The sequence below is a fragment of the Fundulus heteroclitus genome, unplaced genomic scaffold (genome assembly GCF_011125445.2).
Source record: "Fundulus heteroclitus isolate FHET01 unplaced genomic scaffold, MU-UCD_Fhet_4.1 scaffold_218, whole genome shotgun sequence".
Classification (NCBI taxonomy): Eukaryota; Metazoa; Chordata; class Actinopteri; order Cyprinodontiformes; family Fundulidae; genus Fundulus; species Fundulus heteroclitus.
The window spans coordinates 112,204-129,778 of record NW_023396630.1 but is presented as its reverse complement, the minus strand read 5'-3'; positions in this window follow the sequence as shown (position 1 = coordinate 129,778).

Here is a 17,575-nt window from a genome sequence, read left to right as displayed (position 1 = left end):
TATGGGACAAGCTTGGCTGTTTTGGGCCTTATTTAGGATTTTTTTTTTAACATCAAAATTTTTTAACTGTTTATTATTCTCACTTTAATGAAATCAAACAAGCAAGATGGGATATTTTCCCTTTTATATTCAGTTGGAAAATTACTTACCGACCAATGATTGTGCACAAATAGATATTCTCCACAGAAAGCCAAATCCTCGCTTTTACTTTCTTAAATACTCACGTCTGAGGTTTATAATTGTACGCTCTGTGCATCATTGAGAAAGGCATCCACATTTTGCAATGTGCTGGTTTTATAAAATTTAAAGAAGAAGAGATACATGTTTTTCTAAATTTATATAAATTTTACCTTGATTTAATCTTTATTTACAGTGATTATCTTTTATGAGATGCCCAACTTAAACCCTGTTTAGCCTTGGTTAAAAGAAACTAGTTTAAAAAAAAACAACTAAATCTGTTGGTGATATGAATATCTATGGGCTTGACTGTACAATGAGGCATCTGAAACTAAAACTGTTGTTGACTGTGAAGTCTGAAACCTCGATAAGTTGTTAAAGTGAGTAAAATGAATAAATCTCTGTGTTTTAAAGTGAGTAAAATTAATAAATCTCTGTGTTTAGTCTCACAGCTATTTGGCCAAACTGTGCCTCGGTCCAAACCGCAGGAGGACAGAGCAAAGGGCTGGATGCTCACTTTCAATCAGCTTTTGAGCTGTCATAGTCTACGCTTCATCTTCTTGCCTTCTCTCTGTCTGGTAAATGTTACGATGATTAAATATGTGAGTCTGACACGAAGGAAGCGCTCCTTAAAAGGTTCAACAATGCATGGCTTCATGATCTGGGCCACGAGGAGCGGAAAGCTGCAGCAAATTTAAATTTTGTGAGAAAAGGTACCAGGTACTTCATAAGCTGATTTAAAAAAATAAAATAAAAAATAAACCCAGAGACCCCTCTATCACCAGGGTGCAGCTTGTTTTGAACAAACACAGTCATGCAGCAGGTTCATCCCCTCCGGTAGACGTGTCTCCTCTTGTCTCCGGAACCTGAAAAAAAGGACTTGGAGGGAAAAGTCAGTCAGAGACATTCCTCTTTTTTCCATAGAATATGGAGGGGGATTGGGGCGGGAAAAAAAGGAAAGGGTGGCAGGATAAACCATTAAAGGGGGTAGTTTGAAGAAAAAGGGAACCGGATATCCACACTGGCTTTCAGAGACTTTTATTGGAATGACTGTCTATTGTGCGGCAGACTGATGGCACACATAAGGAGGCCTGAACTCCATGGACACCAAACAGAGGATTAGGACCGTCCCTTTTTCAGAAAATGCCTTCAGAGATCTCCCTGCATTTAGATGAAGAAGTTGCATTTAACCTCTTCCTTAGGCGGTAAATCTAGCATAAAACCGCATAGGTTTAGTCATTTTTTACATTTACATTTCATTTGAGCGATGCTTTCCCGCTCCTGAACTGATAAACACAACCCACTGCCTTCAGTCGGAGTCCTAACTGAGTTTCATTTGGACGGCTTCTGGTCGTCTAATGCCCCAAAGATTAACCCGCTGACCCTTAAATATTAGCTCTGCCTGTCTTCAGGGAGCCAGTCTGGAGGAGGCAACTTTTCAAAACAGCTCAGATTTCTTCCTCATAGTGTCATAAATCATTAAACACTTTTATTCATTTACGAAAAATGCCCCAGATTTTGCCAGGGTTTCTGCAAAGTCTTGTAAAAATCATAAACTGTCTTAAAATGAATAATTTTCATACTATACTAGGTATTGATTTATATTTAGTAAAATCTTCAAATGTTCAATTTCTTTCCTTCTTTCTTTTTGTTTTTTGAGAAATGGGCTGCAGCATTTGTTGGTTCTGGCTGGGGATTAAAAACCTCATGATGAAGCGAAGCAGCAATTCCCGTCGAAGGGAACGTAGATGTTTTGCTTTCTGCTTCTGAGACTGTCGTGTTGTAAGTTTAGGGCAACAAAATTAAAAAATTCTTGTTATATTATTCATTACTACCTTCTTTGACACAGGAAAGTTTTTTTTGACAAGAATTTGCTTGAAAACAGGGATTTTAGTGGTTGGATCATTACTATCTTGTAATTGTCATGAAACTTAGACAATACTGCAGCTGTTGAGGCAAACTAGCCGAGGAGCAAATGAGTCCCATAGGTTGATAAAGGTAAATTTCACTTGACTGAAAGTTAAAAGTAAGCTATTAAATGGGTACAGGCGAATTTCGGCAGATCAGAATATATTTTAGAAATCATATATTTCACTAATGTGGTTCAGAAAGTGATGCTCATATATAACATTGATTCGATACACACAGAGTGATATATTTCAGGCGTTCATTTCTGCTAATATTGATGATAGTGGCTTACAGCTAATGACCACCCAAAATTCAGTTTATCAGAAAACTTTTATATTACATACAGGATCAATAAAAGCTGATTTTTAAAAAAATACTAAAGTATGTCCATGTATATGCAATGAGTACTTTGTCGGGGCTCTTTTTACATTACTGCATCAGTGCAGCGTGGCATGGAGGGTGAAATTTCACTCCAGTTCAAAGATCTGAACTTTTCTGTCAATACGCGTTGCATTAAGTGTGCTTCTCATCCATTTATTTAAGCACAAAAAATATTTTTTTTGTGTGTTACATATTTAGACAGCACAATTATGTTATATACCTATTGAGTAATGATGGATTTACTGAGCGGAGACGCCTGTAGTTCGTGTCCCAGAGGGAGATCCGTCCCCAGACGCGGGGCAGCAGGTCCTCCTACCGGGTCCTGGAAAGACAGAAGTATTGCTGGAAGCAACCATCATCCATACGAACCTACAGAATCTGGTGGGCCCAGGGACGCCAACGCCGTTGTTCAGCTTTCCACATTAAAGGTATACTATGCAACCGGGGTTGATTTTCCAGCGAGGCTCCCCCCAGAGGACGAAAGTAAAAGTGCACTGTCATAAAGATGCTCAGCTGTTCTGGTTTCTCCGTCAAGCCAGGCGCGGTTGTTTTGAGCTTAGCAGACAGGTGAACGCAACGAAAAGTGGAAAAAACGGCAGTACAAACAATGACTAACACAGTGAAAGAACATCAGGTTTTTTTTTTTTTTTACCCAACAATCAGGGTTTCCCGCAGCGCTATCTTGGCGAGGCGGCCACCACGCCAAACTCACGCTACCGCCTCACCAACATAAAAAAACAAAACAAAAAACAAATAAATAATAATAATAATAATAATAATAATAATAATAAAAAACTCAATATGCTTGCATGTTTATTTGACGTTAACACGCGATTCTTTGTTGTTGCTTCCGCGCGTGCATATAGTGAATGGCAGGGAAAAAACACATCATCCTTCACCAACAGGACACCATTCTTCTGTTATCTCTGTTGCTGTGCACTTTTTTCTGACACAGTGTTTCCTTCCACTAAACTTTACATTAACATGCTTAGACACAGTTTTCTGTCAAATATAGAGTACTCAAGTACTATATAAGTAATTGATATAATACATGTTAATTAGATTAAATTTTATTTACATAGCGGCAATTCACAATACATGTCATCTCAAAACACTTTCCAAAGTCAAATCCAATCAGATTATACAGATTGGTCAAAAAGTTTCCTATCTAGGGAAACCCAGCAGGTTGCATCAAGTCTTGACAAGCAGCATTCACTCCTCCTGGAGAAGCGTAGAGCCACAGTGGACAGTCGTCTGCATTGTTGATGGCTTTGCAGCAAGCATAAGCAACAGTGGAAAGGAAAACTCCTCTTTAACGGGAAGGAAAAACCTCCAGCAGAACCAGCACCAGGCTCAGGGTGAATAGTCATCTGCCACGATCAAGAGGCAGAGACAAAAAAAAAAAAAAACACAGAAGCACACATTGATTTCTATGTTATAAGGTAATAGCGGATGATCTGTGTCCCTGGATGATATCACAGCTAACAGAACACCCGACCAGGTGTACCTTCTATAAAGAAAAAATGACAGAACAAAAAGGTATAAGATGAAATAACAATCAAACAATGCAAATTGGAGAACAGTAGGAGAACTCAGCAGAGAGAGAGAAATAGACCCCAATGTCCTCCAGCAGCCTAAGCCTATAGCAGCATAACTATAGAGATAACTCAGGGTAACATGAGCCACTCTAGTTATAAGCTTTGTCAAAAAGGAAAGTTTTAAACCTAATCTTAAAAGTAGACAGGGTGTCTGCCTCACAGACCCAAACTGGGAGTTGGTTCCACAGGAGAGGAGCCTGATAGCTAAAGGATCTGCCTCCCATTCTACTTTTAGAGACTCTAGGAACCACCAGCAGACCTGCAGTCTGAGAGTGAAGTGCTCTGTTAGGAATATACAGGGTAATCAGAGCTCTGATATATGATGTTACACTGTTTGAATTGAACAACCAGAAAAAATAAACCGTTATGACGATTTTCTGAGTAATTTGGTAATTTCAATCATAATGGTAACGAAATGGCCTTAAAGGAGAGAAAGCCAGAAATGGTCAGAGAGCTTAAAGCCACTCATTCTGTTTAAAAGTGACTGTGTTGGATTTTAAATTAGGCAGCTTTTTGCAAAAGAAAACATTTGAACACTTCATTTGACTTTAACAGGAGGCCCCCCCGGCCGTGTGACAGGTTGATAAATTGCGTCGGCTGACATTATGGCTGTAAATGAGATTTTCCCCGAGCTCCTGATTTTTTTTTTTCTTCTTCAAATCTTCCTCCACATCCTTTACATCCCGGCCCTTCTCTGCCTTGTTCGGCCATCTGGCGGGGCCTGGTGTGTTTGCACAAGGCTCGGCCTGCTGGAATGTCAACACGAGGCCTTTTTTGTGAGGGCCAGAGGAGCCTTGCATCCACAGGAGATAAGACCCCTACGGACTCCGGGAGAGGAGGAAGGGCCGTAGAGGAGGAGGTGGAGTGGTATCGAGGGTGACTTAGAGTTTAACAAAGCTGCCATGTGACCCACCCTCCCTCCCATATCCATGGCTCTATCCAGAGTAAAACACTTTCACCTCTCACCAGATTCCAGCTCTGTCTGATAAGAGAGGCAAAAAGGGTCTAATTTCTGGTTGGAAGATGTGTGTGCTCCTCATCTACTTTAATCTTATGATTCGTAAAGCAAATCCTTAATTTCACCCTTTTTGCCCTTTGTTTATTGGTGTCTGGGTATGTATCTGTGGAGGCTCTGCGCCTAAACCTCCCATTTGCACCGAGTAGCAGAAAATAAATGGTTCATCGCCAGGTCAGTGCTGATAGGAGGGAGGGGTCTACTTTTGTTTGATTAAGGGCTTGCAAGGCACCACGTCTTGTTCTGCATGGAAGGATAAACAAGTTAAGAGTGAGTGTGTGTGTGTGTGTGTGTGTGTGTGTGTGTGTGTGTGTGTGTGCTTGCATGAGTACGAAGGTTGTGCGGGGTTTGATGCCCCGTGGGATCTTCTAAACATTCAGTAATTGTGTCTGAGCAACTGTAAATCACCAATTCCACTTCCAGTTAGTTTATACGCTGGCTTTGTTTTGTGTGGCGGTCTGAGGCAACGGTTCCTGAAAGACAAAAGCTGACTCTCGGCGGTTTGGACCACGATAATGGAACAGAACTCAAGAACTTTGTTTGTTGACGGAGCAGGAGTCAGGGGAATAATGTTCTCCGTTTGGGAGCTTTTTGGTCGGTCGTTGCTCACATCAGCAAAACGATGGCAAGGCTAAAACAAGCGCTTCAGTATAAAATAAACAAAAAAAAGGTGTAATTTGATTTCAGAAAGAAGAACTGAAAACACATTTGATCAAACTCGACAGCTGTAAAGAAAACCAAAGGTATTGCAATGCCCAAAGAAGTGCACAAAATTACAACAATAAAACCAAGAAACATGCCGACATTTTTGAAAAACCAAACCCATCACAGTTCGGAAAATACAGCAGATCTGAAGACATAACAGGCTGCAGAATTTACGAAAACAACAGCAGTTAAATAAAAAACACACCAAAACACGTACTAATTTATAAACAACAAAAAAAAGAAAAAACTTTTGAAAAAGAAAACATTTAAAATCCAAATCCCACAAACTTTGAACCCTTTTACAAAATATTATGCTTTTTTAATCCTGACAAGTGATTAAGAGCTGACTTATTGGGTTTGTTTAGAAAAACAAATGTGGATACGCAGCAAAAAACGAAACTTGTTGAAGCAAACCTAAGTGCCAAATTGCTGCACAAAGTCAAGATAGAGGACATTGAGTCCTATCTCAATGGTTCAGAAGATCCGGAGGAGAGATGCGATTGTGAACCATGTAGTTCACTTGTTGCTGAGCAGCCTTTAGATGCAGAGAGACAACTATACATGTGTGACTGCGAATTTTATGGTGTTTGCAATAATGATTTAATTTATAAATGAAAAAAGCTTTTGCAAACAAACTGGATGTTTCTGAAACAGCGATTGGCCCCTGAACATAACGCCATGTGTCACCCTTGAAGGCTGATTATTTCTGGGCTGTTTATCATTGACAATAAAGTCTTGCCATACCCAGTTCTTAATTATTGTCATTAGGGTCTTTCTTTATAGTTTCATTCCTTTGTGTTTAGTTTCTTACTTATTCACTTGTGTTCCTTACTGAAGACATTTAGTTTTATTCTTTTTTGTTAGTGTTAGTTTTTTCCATTTTTAATTTGTAATTTGTGACTGAGTTCAGCTCCTTCTGTTCTTTCTCTTTGTTAATTACTCTCCTTCCCTCAGTTCTCCTGCTCAGTATTTTCCTCTCACAGGTGCATTTCACTGACTAAACTCACCTGGCTCCCTTGACACTGACCACATCTCCTCTGCATATAATATTGCATTTCATTTGCAGTCGGAACTCGGAAATCCCGTCTTCCCCATTGGTAAACTCAACCGTAACAGCTGCCGTAATCGGACTTTCCCCTCGGAAAGTCTGATAAATTTTTAAAACCTGATTGTTGTATCCAGTATGGCAGCTTCTCGAATCAACAACACTAAGCTGTGACAAAACATCTTTATTTTACAAGACACAGTTGTAAGAGTGCATCTAAAATGAATGTTACATGTAGCGGCTGCGACTCTGAACCAAGTTAAAAGTGGTGTTTGCATGTGGAAAGAACAGCTTAAAGGTTGTTTATAAGAGGTACTATGAACAAAACATCAGCTTTCCTGGCCGTCGCCATATTCGAATACTTACCTTTCGTTTTTCTGCATTTATTTTGGATTCCTGACTTCTCCGACTATGGTAACTGGAACGCTTTTTACTCGGGTTTATCTTATTCCCAGCTCCTATTTTTGATTTTGGAGGCAAATGGAATGCAACATTTGCCCCCTTGTTTTCATTGTTCATTGCTGCATTCTTCCATTACCTTCCTCCAGTTTCCATGTCCCGCTGTCTTTGTGTTTATTAACAACTCAGCTCATCTCCACCACCAACCCTGACAACACGACGGTAGATCTGTACTTTGACAATGATTCAATCATTTACAACAACTCAACCAGTGCCTCCGACATATGCCAGAGTCCTTTTTATTATTTTTGGTCAGCCCAGGTTTGGCCTTGGATCTCTCCCATGGACACCATTTTTGCCCAGTGTCTTTCTTATTGTTGAATTATAAACTTGGACGTTAACTGAGGCAGATGAGGCCTGCAGCTCTCTAGATGTTGTTCTGGAACTGAGGTTGTTGTTGATTTACTGTGTAATTTTGATATGCCAGCGATGTCTTGGAAGGTTCACCACTGCACCATGTTTTCTACACTTCTTTATAATGGCTCTCACTGTAATGTTCCCAAAACCTTAGGAATGGCTTTGTAACCCTTTATTTACCTTCAAGACATGATGAGTTGCTTTTTGGGACATTTTAGCCTACTTAATGCAGTCAGGTATGGATGATTAGTAAAACCGATCTAAAAATTGCAGTTAATTCCTGTTAATTATCAATTTAACAAGGGTTACAATTACGTTTTTACATTAGCCACACCAGTTTCGCCAAATTTTCCTTCCCTTACAAATTAAGATCACCATCTAAAACATGCATTTGGATTTACTCAGATTATCTGAGTAAATTTCGATGATCTGAAAAACGTGCGACGAAATCTGCAAAGACGGAAGAAACCTATAATTTTCACACTAGTGTATTTACAATGTGGCATTTTTTTAATAACTTCATTGAACATTACAGAAATTCTTGACATGCATTTAATTTTTATTCATTTATGCTGTAGTTTTATTTGTATGACAAGGTTTTTAAACTTATAAAACATAACAAAAAGGCAGCATTGTTTGTAAATGTCGTGCTTTTGGTCGTTCCGTTGTGCTCCTTACCACTTTTGCTGTAAAGTGGTAAAGTTTGTTAAGGTGGGTTAACGTGCCATGTTTTACAGCCACGGGTGTGTTTTATAAAGGCGCTGAGTCATAATGTTCCCTGCTCAGAGATGCCAATCATAACACCCACCCCATGGGTCAGACATACTCCCCCTCGACTTCTCTTGCCGTAATCCAATGATGTGCTCATGGTGTCCTGCCAAAGTGTTTAGACGCTGGGATGATTTATTTTCCGTTTTGAACAATAAACCCCCACATATTTTTTATGGGAGCTTAATTTTTATGTAGAGTGAGAAACCGAGCAAAACAGATTTAGTTTTGCATTTAGAATCATTTTTGGAGAAAGACAGAGAAAGATGTACTTCCCCAACACGATCCCAGCTGAGAAGAAAGTGCAATATATCCCTGAGAGGAGGACAGAAACGTGGCCGTCCGTGCGTGTTAGACTGCAGAGTCTGTTACCTCCTCTGGCATTCGTGACAGGGAACAGACTGGATGGAGATATATGGTTTTGTGTGTGTGTGTACAGAGCTGTCACTGCCATGAGTAAACCCAGGCCAATGAAAAGGGCCTGCAAAAAAAAAACAAGGAAAAAGGAAAAATCAGTGGTGCCCATAAATGTTGTTTGATTGAAACTGAGCTGTATGACTCTTTTTTGTACTATGGCTCCCAGGAGTTTATGCACATACATGCATGGTCAGAGGATACTGGCCATATATAGTACTCAGCCAATACCACATTATAAATTCAGTGTTCTTCTGAATGAGGCAAATATTTTCCTGCTTACACGACATGATGTAGCATCTGGAAATCTCTCACAGTAATCACAGAACAGATTGTTTGTCTTTCTTTTGACAATTAAAAAAAAGATGAAGGGCATACGATTCAAAGACACTATCGGTCCTCGCCACAGCCATCCAGGGTTTGATTTCAGATTTTCGGACGTTGGTTGCATGTCTTCCTGACAGCTGTGATTAATGGCCACAATATTCTCCTACAAAGACTTGAACATACTGTAGGGATTAAGGGGAAAGCATTAGGCTGGTTTAAATCGTATCTGTCAGACAGATTCCAGTTTGTTCATGTTAATAATAAATCTTCCTCAAACTCTAGGGTCACCTGTGGAGTACCACAGGGTTCAGTCCTTGGACCAATTCTCTTTACTATATATATGCTTCCGATAGGCAAAATTATCAGACAGCATGGGATTAATTTCCACTGTTATGCTGATGATACTCAGCTATATTTATCCATAAATCCTGATGAATCCAATCAATTACTTCGACTGCAGTCATGTCTTGATGACATCAAAAGCTGGATGACTTTAAATTTCCTGCATCTAAATTCTGACAAGACCGAAGTTTTAATCTTTGGGCCAGAGTCCTCAAAAAATAAACTTCTTAACCAATCACTTAATCTGGGTGGCATTAACCTGGCCTCTGGTAATAAAGTAAAAAATCTTGGTGTTATTTTTGACCAAGACATGTCATTTAAATCCCATATTAAACAGGTTTCCAGAGTTTCCTTTTTTCACCTCCGGAATATTGCCAAAATTAGAAACATTCTGTCCAGGAGTGATGCTGAAAAACTGGTCCATGCATTTGTTACTTCAAGGCTGGACTACTGTAATTCTTTACTATCAGGAAGTCCACAAAATGCAGTTCAAAGCCTTCAGCTGATCCAAAATGCTGCAGCAAGAGTTCTGATGAAAATCAACAAGAGGGATCATATTTCTCCAATTTTAGCTTCCCTTCATTGGCTTCCTGTTAAATCAAGAATAGAATTTAAAATTCTTCTTCTAACGTATAAAGCCCTTAATAATCAAGCTCCATCATATATCAGAGCTCTGATTACCCCGTATGTTCCTAACAGAGCACTTCGCTCTCAGACTGCAGGTCTGCTGGTGGTTCCTAGAGTCTCTAAAAGTAGAATGGGAGGCAGATCCTTTAGCTATCAGGCTCCTCTCCTGTGGAACCAACTCCCAGTTTTGGTCCGTGAGGCAGACACCCTGTCTACTTTTAAGACTAGGCTTAAAACTTTTCTTTTTGACAAAAATTATAACTAGTGACTCATGTTACTCTCAGCTACCTTTATAGTTTTACTGCTATAGGCTTAGGTTACTGGAGTATATCAGGATCTAATTTTCTCACTATATTGAGTTCTACTGTTCTTCAATTATGCATTATGTGTTGTCATTTCTGCTTTAACTTTCTGTTCTCTCTCTTTTCTCTTCATAGTAGGTACACCTGGTCTAGCGTTCTGTTAACTGTGACATCATCCAGAGAAGACGGCTCACCTGCTACTACCATCTAATGTAGAACAGATTACTAGATCAATGTGTGCTTCTGTGCTTTTTTGTTTCTCTTGTTGTGTCTCTGTTCTGTCTTCTGTAACCCCAGTCGGTCGAGGCAGATGACCGTTCATACTGAGCCCGGTTCTGCCGGAGGTTTTTTTTCCCGTTAATGGGTGGTTTTTCTTCCCACTGTCGCTTCATGCTTGCTCAGTATGAGGGATTGCAGCAAAGCCATGTACAATGCAGATGACTCTTCCTGTGGCTCTACGGTTCCCCAGGAGTGAATGCTGCTTGTCGGGACTTTGATGCAATCAACTGGTTTCCTTATATAGGAAATTTTTGACCAATCTGTATAATCTGACCCAATCTGTATAATATGATTGAACTTGACTTTGTAAAGTGCCTTGAGATGACATGTTTCATGATTTGGCGCTATATAAATAAAATTGAATTGAATTGAATTGAATTGAATGGCCACTAGTGCACCAGAATAAAAAAACAAACAAATCTTTTTTTTAATGTTTGGATGCTTATTTTACTGAAAATGTCTTTGCTGGAAATGTAGCTGAACTCTGTGGAAGTAAACACAGATAGGGAGGATGAGTTTGTACCCTACCAATCAAAACACATTTCTCCATTATAAAGACCAGTTGCCCCAGTATTATACTAGAGTAATGCGGTACCGCGCACGTGACCTCACCGTCTCAAGAGCAACGCTCCTTTTGCCGCTTAGGTAGGGCATACAGGACAGAAAGCACGGATAACCCAGCTATTACAAGCGCAACAGAAACAGCGATATGACCGACTTTACAGCCGCTAAACTTTCCCAAGACGATGTCCCAGGCACACGGTTTATTGGTCGCACTGTCGAAGAACACACCAACCTTCAGCTCAAACGATGGCTTGAGGTTCGAGGGCTTAAAAAGACTGGAAAACTGGCCGAGTTGATGAACGGTAAGCTTTGTTTTTTTTTTCCTGCGCGGCGATCATGGCAGCGTCGGCCGTTTTTTTTGTTGTTGTTGTTTGCAATCACCGTCCAGGAATGGGTATATGTTTAATGTTTGTCTCATTTGAAATGTTTTTGAGTAAGCCTGGTAGCAGGCTATCATGTTAGCGCCTGCTACCATGATAGCCTATATGCTGTCATGGTAGCAGGCGCTACTTTATTAACATGTCGGCCACCAAAATACTCTTACCTTGACTTGATGTCGCTGGAATTGGGTCAGGATGTTCTTCGGTTGGGCCCTTTCCTCCGACAAAATGCTTGCTACATATGTAGGTGAATTTGGTAACTTTTTCCGGGTTGAACTGTTGTGTAGGCCGACCGCCCCGGTCCCAGCGCACAGATTTCTCCTTGGCAGTCTTGAAGAAAACATCCTTCATATGCGGCCGATCAGCGTAACTCGAGTCACTGTTGCACGTTCCATAGCAACAATGTTTAAAAACCATGGTCTTAGATTTGGAAAAAGCAGTCGTTTACCGAGTAAAACCTAGGCTAACGCACGTCTGTTTTACAGCAAAACAACGGCGGGGTTCAGGAGTTTGCCCCACTGCGTACCACGTGATGTGACGTCATCGTGACGTTGTGTTTCTAAAAATAGCTCGCGCGCGGTACCCCATTGTTCTGATTTAAGGGAAGGAACAAGCCAAAGCAGAAGGGGACAGAACACAGTTCATGCCTCAACATCTATAGTTAGCTCCAGCAGGGAATCGACAGCCAGACCATCAACATTAACACACGTGTTATCAGCATGATGTCTATCAGGTAAGAAAAAATACTTTATTTTAACAATAATTAGCTGTAGCAGCACCAATGTTACTCAGTGTCTGAGCAAAAACATGCAGTGGGTGTCAGACCATTTCAAGTAATCTTCAAACCACTTAGCTTAAAGAGACTCTTTACAATCCAAGAACATGTTAAAAAAAATACATCTGCAGAAGGATTTCTAGCGTTTGAGTGGCAGACAGTAGGTAAGCAATCATAAAAACACTCAGTGGTTATGTGGAGGAATATGAGAGTTGCATAACCACTGCAGGGCTCGCTAAGTTAAAGTGTTATTTCTCGGTGACCCTGGGCATCAGCGGGACAGTGTTGGTCTAAAATGGAGAAATTGAAACTTCTGCCTGAATCATGCGCACATTTTTGTGTTTTAAATACTAGTTTTGTTAGAAGAAGTCATTTGCCACTGTATAAGGAAAAACAGGTAGACTTGCTTAACCACAACAGCGGTTTGTTAGGCCAGTGTCTCAGACAACATTTCCCTTGATTTCCCTTTACCCACAGAATAAATGGGAATATAATTTTTTGTTCAGGATTTCTAATTTGAGTTGGAAATGTTAATGTCTATGATTTGACATGAGCATTGTGTTACGCATTAATGCAGGAGTTCGGCGCTCCAAAGCAACACATTGGCTTCGGCTTGCCTATTTATTACACGCATTGAAATCACCAAACAATCATGGGTTAAAAGGCACGACACAGCTAAAAAGGAAAAGCTGTAAAAAGTTTAACATATGCTCTTTGAAAAAAAGATGTTCACAGAGGGATGTGCCTGCCTACCTGCCCGATTGCTCAAAAACAACAGGAGCTTATTTTGTCCTGCCCAGGCAAGACAAGATAATTACACATCCCGACATAATCACTTACCTCAAAGCCCTTTAGTTCTTGTCTTCTTGAGTTTGCTACCACATGCCAGTTAAGTGTTGCAACATTTTGGATCTTTGCCTTTTCCATACAAACACAATAAAGGGTGTAGGCAGCGTCTATTGAATTTGAAAATCTGCTACAAGGGAAAGCAGTTCAAAGTTTGCTGCTGGCCCGAAACCCCCCGACAAGCCGTATTCAAAGGTTCATTTGTCGGTTAGCCTCCATCTGCCTGTAGCTCGGCAGCTTTTTTTTTTTTTTTTTCATTCCTCAGACTTTCCATCTCTGAGTTGTAGTTTTTAAGTGAGTTAAGTCAACTGCTCTCACTGTCATGGATCAATGTAATTGTGATCAATGAAACATCGCTGCGCTGCTTCAACCTCCTCGGCCGACGGGGGAGTTCTTCACGTTGTGACACCACATATATTTCCTTCTGGTTTCATTCATCTGTTCCACTCGGGAGCATATAAATCTGCTGGTTGAACCGCTGCCCATTTATGCTGTGGATACTTTTCCCTCCCAGGTTCTGTGGGGCAAGTTGGCCCCTGGCTTCGCGCTAGGAGGGGCGGAGAAAGAAGAAGAAGAGAGGGGGGCCCCTTGTAAAAGGTGCTTTGTGCTGGTTTCAGAAGGGCCCCCGAGGCTTTCGCTTGTCAGGGGTTGTGGTTGTAGGCTGGCAGCCAGGGGTTTCGAATCCTTTCGCTCACTGGCAGGGGCCGAGCTACCATCTGGAGTGACGGGGCCCGTTCCCGAGCTTCAGCACACACAGAGCCAGGCTGTTCTGGGCCGGTGAGGATGTGGTGGAGACGCACATTGGGAAGGCTGCGAAAATAAACCTTTTTGCTTCTTTCGCTGAAATGTCTTGGCTCCGTTCGTTTAAGCAGCGGCAGGGTGGCCTCGCGTGGAGCCGCAGACACCCCGGAGAAATTACCTTCAGAAGGCTTACTGCGCAGATCTCTGCAACACAGTCGAGAATGTGTCCCGGCTTGTTGACGGGCTGTATCAGTTGACGATGGCGGTAATTATATTTGAACTGCGGCGAGGTAAAATCCTCAGGTTGCATTTGGGCCGTGGGTGTCTTCACAAAGACTCTGATTAAGAACGAGGGGAGAAAAATAGAAAAGTGTTTGAGGAGTCGCCATCATCATCATCATCATCATCATCATCATCATCATCCTCATCACCAGAGGAGATTTATTATGTTTATGGAAGTCTGCGCTCTGGCTGTCATCATCGGCAGTGAGTGAGGACGACCGGCGCACAACGTGTTGCCTGAAACACATTCGAGCGCGCCACAGAAAGGGGAGCTCTCTTGACTCAGCCACTCGCTTGATTTGTTTACCTTTCAGATCCGGACTAATTTAGCGTTGGGAAAGTGTCCCGAGTAAAAGAGAGGGGAATGCTGAGAGGTGGGTTTGATCTGGAAGTCTCACATGGACTCACAAGAAGTCAAAAGAGAACATACTGTGTGACGGTGCTGCTTTATTTCAGCTACACTTCTTCGCATCAGGCGAACGATAGTTAATGGTACATTTAGTACGAGGCAGAAATATGCGAGACATATTGTTTTGGGTGTTTTTACGGGGCAGCTTTCCCTTCTCCTACCCGCACCTCGAAACCCTGCATCCGAGTAGAGTTCCATGGCCCCTTTGGAGCCGGCCCAAGCCAAGCAAATTATGACCCCAGATCTTTTTATATGAACCTCTGTCACGCACAACCACTAGAAAGAAGCATCTCCAGCTCTCCCGACCTCTAAAATGGGCCGTGTTTCCTCCCCTTTCTCTCAGCAAGGCAATAATGTTTGATGCTTGGGAAAGGATTTCATGCACAGAAAACAAAGAAAAATGCTCTGAGTTGCTCAGGGATTGGGATTCTTTCAAAACAGTTTAATGTCTTTATCTGTGCGGGTTTAGCTGGGCTTTCTTTTGTACCTTAGAGGAATAAATGTTTCACTTTGGTATTTATGGGTTTTTAAGATCATTATATTTAATTTCTGCTTTGAATTACATAGAAAACAAACAAAAAAAACCCCAAAAACAAACATAAGCTTAGCTACTACCTTCAGACTGTTGGCAATCTCAAAGGTTGGTGCTTTACTCCCACATCCTTATTGGAAAATAATTAAAACAGGGCTGTTGAGAAGTGATGCAGGGCTGTTTTCCCACCAAAGCTTTTGATACAACTAACAGAGCAGACCCAGAACTCTCTGCAGGGACCGTATGTCACGTCTGGCCTGCGAACACCTTGGGGTCCCCCAGAATGAGCTGGCGGATGTCGGTGGAGAGAGGGATGTCTGGATTTCCCTCCTGGACCTGTCGCCCATGTGAGCTCTTTGCTAAATATAATCATTTGCTTTATGCCTTTATATTTGCCTTTCAGATGGTCATGTGGTGATTAAGTTGTAGCAGAACCGTTAGCATAAAAAAGGATCAATAGATCTGTAGGTCATCGGTGAAGCAATCCTGATACTATAGGATGTTTAATGTAAAGAGGATGGGGCCTAAATTAGCACTCTGAGGGACCCCACAGATAAAAGGAGATGCTGATGTTGATTACGCTGGTGAAGATTCTCAGTCATCCAGGTCATGGTCATTCCAAAAAAAGTAAAAAACAAGGCAACTGGAATTGTTTTCCGTACTTGAAGACGTTTCGCATCCTCTCCAGGAAGCTTTCTCAATTCAAAAGGTCTAGAGTAATGATGAATACCAATCTTTATACTACTGCCAAACAAAGGCCTTGCAATGGCTTAGATAACACGCAAAATCAACCGAAACAGGTCCACCCTGTTTCCATCCATCCAGCTTCCTGGAGAGGAACGTTTTCAACTACGGAAAACAAGTCCAGTTGCTTTTTTTTTTTACTTCTTTTGGACTGATGTTGATTACTTCCCCTAAAATAAAGGGAGAAACTCCCTTTGGACTATTGACATCCAAGCCATTCAAACATTTCCATTCCCCACACAAATCCAGACAAGATAAGTGAACATTATAATCCCATGTGTCCAAAGCAGCAGCTAAAGCCCCAGAAGAGAAGAGTCACTACAATCTGTGGTTAAACATAGGTCATGAAAAACTTTTAAGAGATATTTTTTTTGTGTTGTGGTGGAGTTTAAAAGCAGAGTTTGAATTCTCAGAATGACCATTTTAGTCAAGCTGTGGTGGTTGTTGTTCATCCAACTGGAACAGAGTTTTAGCTGCTTTGACCACACAACAATGTTAGGTCTTCCTAACCACATGTTTTTTATTGTGTTGTCTGTCATCTTCTCCCTTGTTTTTTTGTTTTGTTGTTGTTGCTTTCTGTAGTTTTTGTGGAGAGCTCATATTTTCTCTTCAGTCTATATTTGCTTGACACGCTGTTTCATTATGAAATGCCTTTCTCTGTTTAGATTCCCATTAAGGCTTCACACATTAAACTCTTTTACTTCTTGCTAGTAGACTATCCGTTACCTCCCTCTCAGTATTTACACATCTTTTCTTTGTTTTCCTGGCCGGTTTGTTGATTCGTGATCTGCTCGGGACCGCCCGCATTCTATCTCCTTCATTTACTCAGCTCAGTTAATAATTTAATTGACCCTGTTTCTCTTTTTGAGTTCCTGCTTCTCACCTTAAAGGCTTCTTTCACGTATTTCTGCGAGACCTGCCTGATTACGGCAGCACTTACCCGTTAAAAATAGTTTTTGCGCAATTATCAGAAATCTTCCGCAGGTCAAGGGGACAAGCCAGACTTTCAGAAACGAGCTCTTGTGGGAGCGCTGTTGTTCCTAGATCTCAATCACTCAAATGTAGCTTAATGGCCGGGATCTACACGTAGCGACTGAGTTATCTTAGGGAGAAATAACGGGCAAACGTGCAAAAGATATAGCCTGGGTTGTTATAAACTGCTTTCAACCATCAAAATATAATAAGGAGCTAAACCTGTAGCTCTTAAGAGTAAAATAAAAGTTCTGTAAGGCACTGTTTTTCTATTTACCTTCAAAGTAGCATTGCACAGACATCTGTGTAGAGTCAGACAGTGCCCCCTACCTCTACAGTTCAGCGGGATGTGAGCCCCTCACATGGCCATGTTGTTTACAGTGGTGTTAAGTGTGTGGCCCTCCAGGATCAGACGGAGCCATAATCCCCTCTTCGGTCCCAGAGCGGCCCAGATTGTGTGTAAGTGGACAAAGGTGATGGCAGACAGGCAGCGGCTCTCCAGACCATTCAATCCACCGTGCGGCTTCAAGCAGACATGGGAAACATCAAGTGAAATCAACCAACCCGCTCTCGGACAAACAGACGCGTGATTATTAAAGCCCGAGATCAAAAGTTGGAGGCAGAAA